Source organism: Culex pipiens, chromosome 1 (genome assembly GCF_016801865.2).
Source record: "Culex pipiens pallens isolate TS chromosome 1, TS_CPP_V2, whole genome shotgun sequence".
Taxonomy (NCBI): domain Eukaryota; kingdom Metazoa; phylum Arthropoda; class Insecta; order Diptera; family Culicidae; genus Culex; species Culex pipiens.
The window spans coordinates 77,029,671-77,038,563 of record NC_068937.1 but is presented as its reverse complement, the minus strand read 5'-3'; positions in this window follow the sequence as shown (position 1 = coordinate 77,038,563).

Sequence of the window (8,893 nt, the reverse complement as noted above, 5' to 3'; positions counted from 1 at the left end):
CAGCTAAGTAGATGTCATCTACTCAAATCTACCCATAAGCACACCCCTGTTCAATTTTTTTTCAGCCATAAGGGCGCCTCCAGTCAAATTTTCATATTGAGAATTTCAATACATTTTTTTAAGTCGTGGGGGCGCCTCCAGTAAAATTTTCATATTGGGAATTTCTATACATTTTTTTAAGTCGTGGGGGCGCCTCCAGTAAAATTTTCATATTGAGAATTTCTATACATTTTTTTAAGTCGTGGGGGCGCCTCCAGTCAAATTTTCAAATTGAGAATTTTAATACAATTTTTTAAATCCTAGGGGCGCCTTCAGACAAACTTAATTTAAAAATATCGCTCCTCGACTTGGCGACTTTGCGACTGACTGCGACAGCACTACCTTGGAACACTGAAATGTTTGGTTGACTTTCCAGAAAGAGTGCATATGACTTGAAAAAAAGAAAAGGGCGCTTCAAAATTGAGCCAAGAAATTGGTGAAACTTGGTGCAATTAAAAAATAAATAAATTTAAGCAAACAGCTAAGTAGATGTCATCTACTCAAATCTACCCATAAGCACACCCCTGTTCAATTTTTTTTCAGCCATAAGGGCGCCTCCAGTCAAATTTTCATATTGAGAATTTCAATACATTTTTTTAAGTCGTGGGGGCGCCTCCAGTCAAATTTTCATATTGGGAATTTCTATACATTTTTTTAAGTCGTGGGGGCGCCTCCAGTAAAATTTTCATATTGAGAATTTCTATACATTTTTTTAAGTCGTGGGGGCGCCTCCAGTCAAATTTTCATATTGAGAATTTTAATACAATTTTTTAAATCCTAGGGGCGCCTTCAGACAAACTTAATTTAAAAATATCGCTCCTCGACTTGGCGACTTTGCGACTGACTGCGACAGCACTACCTTGGAACACTGAAATGTTTGGTTGACTTTCCAGAAAGAGTGCATATGACTTGAAAAAAAGAAAAGGGCGCTTCAAAATTGAGCCAAGGAATTGGTGAAACTTGGTGCAATTAAAAAATAAATAAATTTAAGCAAACAGCTAAGTAGATGTCATCTACTCAAATCTACCCATAAGCACACCCCTGTTCAATTTTTTTTCAGCCATAAGGGCGCCTCCAGTCAAATTTTCATATTGAGAATTTCAATACATTTTTTTAAGTCGTGGGGGCGCCTCCAGTCAAATTTTCATATTGGGAATTTCTATACATTTTTTTAAGTCGTGGGGGCGCCTCCAGTAAAATTTTCATATTGAGAATTTCTATACATTTTTTTAAGTCGTGGGGGCGCCTCCAGTCAAATTTTCATATTGAGAATTTTAATACAATTTTTTAAATCCTAGGGGCGCCTTCAGACAAACTTAATTTAAAAATATCGCTCCTCGACTTGGCGACTTTGCGACTGACTGCGACAGCACTACCTTGGAACACTGAAATGTTTGGTTGACTTTCCAGAAAGAGTGCATATGACTTGAAAAAAAGAAAAGGGCGCTTCAAAATTGAGCCAAGAAATTGGTGAAACTTGGTGCAATTAAAAAATAAATAAATTTAAGCAAACAGCTAAGTAGATGTCATCTACTCAAATCTACCCATAAGCACACCCCTGTTCAATTTTTTTTCAGCCATAAGGGCGCCTCCAGTCAAATTTTCATATTGAGAATTTCAATACATTTTTTTAAGTCGTGGGGCGCCTCCAGTAAAATTTTCATATTGGGAATTTCTATACATTTTTTTAAGTCGTGGGGGCGCCTCCAGTAAAATTTTCATATTGAGAATTTCTATACATTTTTTTAAGTCGTGGGGGCGCCTCCAGTCAAATTTTCAAATTGAGAATTTTAATACAATTTTTTAAATCCTAGGGGCGCCTTCAGACAAACTTAATTTAAAAATATCGCTCCTCGACTTGGCGACTTTGCGACTGACTGCGACAGCACTACCTTGGAACACTGAAATGTTTGGTTGACTTTCCAGAAAGAGTGCATATGACTTGAAAAAAAGAAAAGGGCGCTTCAAAATTGAGCCAAGAAATTGGTGAAACTTGGTGCAATTAAAAAATAAATAAATTTAAGCAAACAGCTAAGTAGATGTCATCTACTCAAATCTACCCATAAGCACACCCCTGTTCAATTTTTTTTCAGCCATAAGGGCGCCTCCAGTCAAATTTTCATATTGAGAATTTCAATACATTTTTTTAAGTCGTGGGGGCGCCTCCAGTAAAATTTTCATATTGGGAATTTCTATACATTTTTTTAAGTCGTGGGGGCGCCTCCAGTAAAATTTTCATATTGAGAATTTCTATACATTTTTTTAAGTCGTGGGGGCGCCTCCAGTCAAATTTTCAAATTGAGAATTTTAATACAATTTTTTAAATCCTAGGGGCGCCTTCAGACAAACTTAATTTAAAAATATCGCTCCTCGACTTGGCGACTTTGCGACTGACTGCGACAGCACTACCTTGGAACACTGAAATGTTTGGTTGACTTTCCAGAAAGAGTGCATATGACTTGAAAAAAAGAAAAGGGCGCTTCAAAATTGAGCCAAGAAATTGGTGAAACTTGGTGCAATTAAAAAATAAATAAATTTAAGCAAACAGCTAAGTAGATGTCATCTACTCAAATCTACCCATAAGCACACCCCTGTTCAATTTTTTTTCAGCCATAAGGGCGCCTCCAGTCAAATTTTCATATTGAGAATTTCAATACATTTTTTTAAGTCGTGGGGGCGCCTCCAGTCAAATTTTCATATTGGGAATTTCTATACATTTTTTTAAGTCGTGGGGGCGCCTCCAGTAAAATTTTCATATTGAGAATTTCTATACATTTTTTTAAGTCGTGGGGGCGCCTCCAGTCAAATTTTCATATTGAGAATTTTAATACAATTTTTTAAATCCTAGGGGCGCCTTCAGACAAACTTAATTTAAAAATATCGCTCCTCGACTTGGCGACTTTGCGACTGACTGCGACAGCACTACCTTGGAACACTGAAATGTTTGGTTGACTTTCCAGAAAGAGTGCATATGACTTGAAAAAAAGAAAAGGGCGCTTCAAAATTGAGCCAAGGAATTGGTGAAACTTGGTGCAATTAAAAAATAAATAAATTTAAGCAAACAGCTAAGTAGATGTCATCTACTCAAATCTACCCATAAGCACACCCCTGTTCAATTTTTTTTCAGCCATAAGGGCGCCTCCAGTCAAATTTTCATATTGAGAATTTCAATACATTTTTTTAAGTCGTGGGGGCGCCTCCAGTCAAATTTTCATATTGGGAATTTCTATACATTTTTTTAAGTCGTGGGGGCGCCTCCAGTAAAATTTTCATATTGAGAATTTCTATACATTTTTTTAAGTCGTGGGGGCGCCTCCAGTCAAATTTTCATATTGAGAATTTTAATACAATTTTTTAAATCCTAGGGGCGCCTTCAGACAAACTTAATTTAAAAATATCGCTCCTCGACTTGGCGACTTTGCGACTGACTGCGACAGCACTACCTTGGAACACTGAAATGTTTGGTTGACTTTCCAGAAAGAGTGCATATGACTTGAAAAAAAGAAAAGGGCGCTTCAAAATTGAGCCAAGAAATTGGTGAAACTTGGTGCAATTAAAAAATAAATAAATTTAAGCAAACAGCTAAGTAGATGTCATCTACTCAAATCTACCCATAAGCACACCCCTGTTCAATTTTTTTTCAGCCATAAGGGCGCCTCCAGTCAAATTTTCATATTGAGAATTTCAATACATTTTTTTAAGTCGTGGGGGCGCCTCCAGTAAAATTTTCATATTGGGAATTTCTATACATTTTTTTAAGTCGTGGGGGCGCCTCCAGTAAAATTTTCATATTGAGAATTTCTATACATTTTTTTAAGTCGTGGGGGCGCCTCCAGTCAAATTTTCAAATTGAGAATTTTAATACAATTTTTTAAATCCTAGGGGCGCCTTCAGACAAACTTAATTTAAAAATATCGCTCCTCGACTTGGCGACTTTGCGACTGACTGCGACAGCACTACCTTGGAACACTGAAATGTTTGGTTGACTTTCCAGAAAGAGTGCATATGACTTGAAAAAAAGAAAAGGGCGCTTCAAAATTGAGCCAAGAAATTGGTGAAACTTGGTGCAATTAAAAAATAAATAAATTTAAGCAAACAGCTAAGTAGATGTCATCTACTCAAATCTACCCATAAGCACACCCCTGTTCAATTTTTTTTCAGCCATAAGGGCGCCTCCAGTCAAATTTTCATATTGAGAATTTCAATACATTTTTTTAAGTCGTGGGGGCGCCTCCAGTAAAATTTTCATATTGGGAATTTCTATACATTTTTTTAAGTCGTGGGGGCGCCTCCAGTAAAATTTTCATATTGAGAATTTCTATACATTTTTTTAAGTCGTGGGGGCGCCTCCAGTCAAATTTTCATATTGAGAATTTTAATACAATTTTTTAAATCCTAGGGGCGCCTTCAGACAAACTTAATTTAAAAATATCGCTCCTCGACTTGGCGACTTTGCGACTGACTGCGACAGCACTACCTTGGAACACTGAAATGTTTGGTTGACTTTCCAGAAAGAGTGCATATGACTTGAAAAAAAGAAAAGGGCGCTTCAAAATTGAGCCAAGGAATTGGTGAAACTTGGTGCAATTAAAAAATAAATAAATTTAAGCAAACAGCTAAGTAGATGTCATCTACTCAAATCTACCCATAAGCACACCCCTGTTCAATTTTTTTTCAGCCATAAGGGCGCCTCCAGTCAAATTTTCATATTGAGAATTTCAATACATTTTTTTAAGTCGTGGGGGCGCCTCCAGTCAAATTTTCATATTGGGAATTTCTATACATTTTTTTAAGTCGTGGGGGCGCCTCCAGTAAAATTTTCATATTGAGAATTTCTATACATTTTTTTAAGTCGTGGGGGCGCCTCCAGTCAAATTTTCATATTGAGAATTTTAATACAATTTTTTAAATCCTAGGGGCGCCTTCAGACAAACTTAATTTAAAAATATCGCTCCTCGACTTGGCGACTTTGCGACTGACTGCGACAGCACTACCTTGGAACACTGAAATGTTTGGTTGACTTTCCAGAAAGAGTGCATATGACTTGAAAAAAAGAAAAGGGCGCTTCAAAATTGAGCCAAGAAATTGGTGAAACTTGGTGCAATTAAAAAATAAATAAATTTAAGCAAACAGCTAAGTAGATGTCATCTACTCAAATCTACCCATAAGCACACCCCTGTTCAATTTTTTTTCAGCCATAAGGGCGCCTCCAGTCAAATTTTCATATTGAGAATTTCAATACATTTTTTTAAGTCGTGGGGGCGCCTCCAGTCAAATTTTCATATTGGGAATTTCTATACATTTTTTTAAGTCGTGGGGGCGCCTCCAGTAAAATTTTCATATTGAGAATTTCTATACATTTTTTTAAGTCGTGGGGGCGCCTCCAGTCAAATTTTCAAATTGAGAATTTTAATACAATTTTTTAAATCCTAGGGGCGCCTTCAGACAAACTTAATTTAAAAATATCGCTCCTCGACTTGGCGACTTTGCGACTGACTGCGACAGCACTACCTTGGAACACTGAAATGTTTGGTTGACTTTCCAGAAAGAGTGCATATGACTTGAAAAAAAGAAAAGGGCGCTTCAAAATTGAGCCAAGAAATTGGTGAAACTTGGTGCAATTAAAAAATAAATAAATTTAAGCAAACAGCTAAGTAGATGTCATCTACTCAAATCTACCCATAAGCACACCCCTGTTCAATTTTTTTTCAGCCATAAGGGCGCCTCCAGTCAAATTTTCATATTGAGAATTTCAATACATTTTTTTAAGTCGTGGGGGCGCCTCCAGTAAAATTTTCATATTGGGAATTTCTATACATTTTTTTAAGTCGTGGGGGCGCCTCCAGTAAAATTTTCATATTGAGAATTTCTATACATTTTTTTAAGTCGTGGGGGCGCCTCCAGTAAAATTTTCATATTGAGAATTTCAATACATTTTTTTAAGTCGTGGGGGCGCCTCCAGTAAAATTTTCATATTGAGAATTTCTATACATTTTTTTAAGTCGTGGGGGCGCCTCCAGTCAAATTTTCAAATTGAGAATTTTAATACAATTTTTTAAATCCTAGGGGCGCCTTCAGACAAACTTAATTTAAAAATATCGCTCCTCGACTTGGCGACTTTGCGACTGACTGCGACAGCACTACCTTGGAACACTGAAATGTTTGGTTGACTTTCCAGAAAGAGTGCATATGACTTGAAAAAAAGAAAAGGGCGCTTCAAAATTGAGCCAAGAAATTGGTGAAACTTGGTGCAATTAAAAAATAAATAAATTTAAGCAAACAGCTAAGTAGATGTCATCTACTCAAATCTACCCATAAGCACACCCCTGTTCAATTTTTTTTCAGCCATAAGGGCGCCTCCAGTCAAATTTTCATATTGAGAATTTCAATACATTTTTTTAAGTCGTGGGGGCGCCTCCAGTAAAATTTTCATATTGGGAATTTCTATACATTTTTTTAAGTCGTGGGGGCGCCTCCAGTAAAATTTTCATATTGAGAATTTCTATAAATTTTTTTAAGTCGTGGGGGCGCCTCCAGTCAAATTTTCAAATTGAGAATTTTAATACAATTTTTTAAATCCTAGGGGCGCCTTCAGACAAACTTAATTTAAAAATATCGCTCCTCGACTTGGCGACTTTGCGACTGACTGCGACAGCACTACCTTGGAACACTGAAATGTTTGGTTGACTTTCCAGAAAGAGTGCATATGACTTGAAAAAAAGAAAAGGGCGCTTCAAAATTGAGCCAAGAAATTGGTGAAACTTGGTGCAATTAAAAAATAAATAAATTTAAGCAAACAGCTAAGTAGATGTCATCTACTCAAATCTACCCATAAGCACACCCCTGGTGTTTGGTTTGACCCGGCGAAGAAAGAGATCCCGTTCGCCATGCCATTCCCTCTCCCATGCTAGGCGGATGAGGTTTTTGGCCCATAACAGAAAGTCCTGGGCCGGGACTGGTAGATTAATGCGGTCAAGCCGTTTGGCCGATCTCGCCGTTTCGTCAGCGCGTTCGTTTCCGATAATGCCACAGTGGCCGGGAACCCAGCACAATATGGCACCTGTGCGTCTCATTTCCCTTTCAATGGCCTGTACCCATTTACCAGTCAAGAAGAACCCACGGGAAATCCGGGAGACTCGGGGCCCCCCTAACCACAAGTCTTTGGAGGAGTGGAATAGGGAACACCCCCGGGCTCCCGGTTTACCGCTGGAAGAGGACGCAAAAAAGGGGTTTAACCCCCTGTTCCCTGGGAAGAAACTAGGAGACGGCCCAGTAGGCCCAGCGTTGGAGGTGCTGCTACGACAACAAGCGGCGGTTACATCAATCGGCAATTTCTACGACGATCAGTACGGACATCGAGCACAACGGAACGAACATCACCACAAAACATAATCGTGTTAAATAGGCTTAGAATAACAAATTTATTTAATTTTTACCAACGGGAGCGAATGACCCATAGGGTTAAAGTTCCCCTAATAAAATCAACAACAACAACAACAACATCATTTTAGTGCAAAATTAATTATTTTGTCAAAAATGGTCAAAATTTTCCCATAGTTTCAGAGGAATTTGATAAAACACTTTAATACCAAAATAATACCAAGATGTGCCATCCTGACTTAGAAAATTTTCAAAAATTTCAAGTCATTTCTTTAGGGGGTATATCAAAAATGTTTAAAATCAAGTTTGAAATTTCCGGTTTTCAATGAAAGCATTCGCTTTGAGACATCATTTTAGTGCAAAATTAATTATTTTGTCAAAAATGGTCAAAATTTTCCCATAGTTTCAGAAGAATTTGATAAAACACTTTAATACCAAAATAATACCAAAATGTGCCATCCTGACTTAGAAAATTTTCCACAATTTCAAGTCATTTCTTTAGGGGGTATATCAAAAATGTTTAAAATCAAGTTTGAAATTTCCGGTTTTCAATTAAAGCATTCGCTTTGAGACATAATTTTAGCGCAAAATTAATTATTTTGTCAAAATTGGTCAAAATTATCCCCTAGTTTCAGAGGAATTTGATAAAACACTGTAATACCAAAAGAATACCAATATGTGGTGTTCGACCATTGACAAATTCTGCAATTTTTCAATATCAAAACAATACCTTAAATTGGTATGATACCACATTTTGCTCTTGCATAATCCTCAAGACAAATTTTAAAGGGTCCAGGAATACCAAAATTTGGTATTGATACCAGAGAAAGGTATTATTACGCATTTCCCTTGTTATTTACCCATGCTCGGGTTTAGGGGGTATATCAAAAATGTTTAAAATCAAGTTTGAAATTTCCGGTTTTCAATGAAAGCATTCGCTTTGAGACATCATTTTAGCGCAAAATTAATTATTTTGTCAAAATTGGTCAACATTTTCCCATAGTTTCAGAGGAATTTGATAAAACACTGTAATACCAAAAGAATACCAAAATGTGGTGTCCAACCATTGACAAATTCGGCAATTTTGCAATATCAAAACAATACCTTAAATTGGTATGATAGCACATTTTGCTCTTGCATAATCCTTAAGACAAATTTTAAAAGGTCCAGGAATACCAAAATTTGATATTGATACCAGAGAAAGGTATTATTACGCATTTCCCTTGTTATTTACCCATGCTCGGGAAAAAGTGTTGCGATGCACTCTCGGAACCGCTGGCTCAACTCTTCAACACCTCGCTTTCCACCGGAGTTTTCCCATGTTTCTGGAAGAAGTCGTTTGTGTTCCCTGTTCACAAAAAGGGGCCTAAACGTGACGTCCGGAACTACCGTGGAATCGCTGCCCTCTGCGCTGTAAGCAAGCTCTTCGAAGTCATTGTGCTAGACTTCATCAAGTTCAACTGTTGTGATGTTA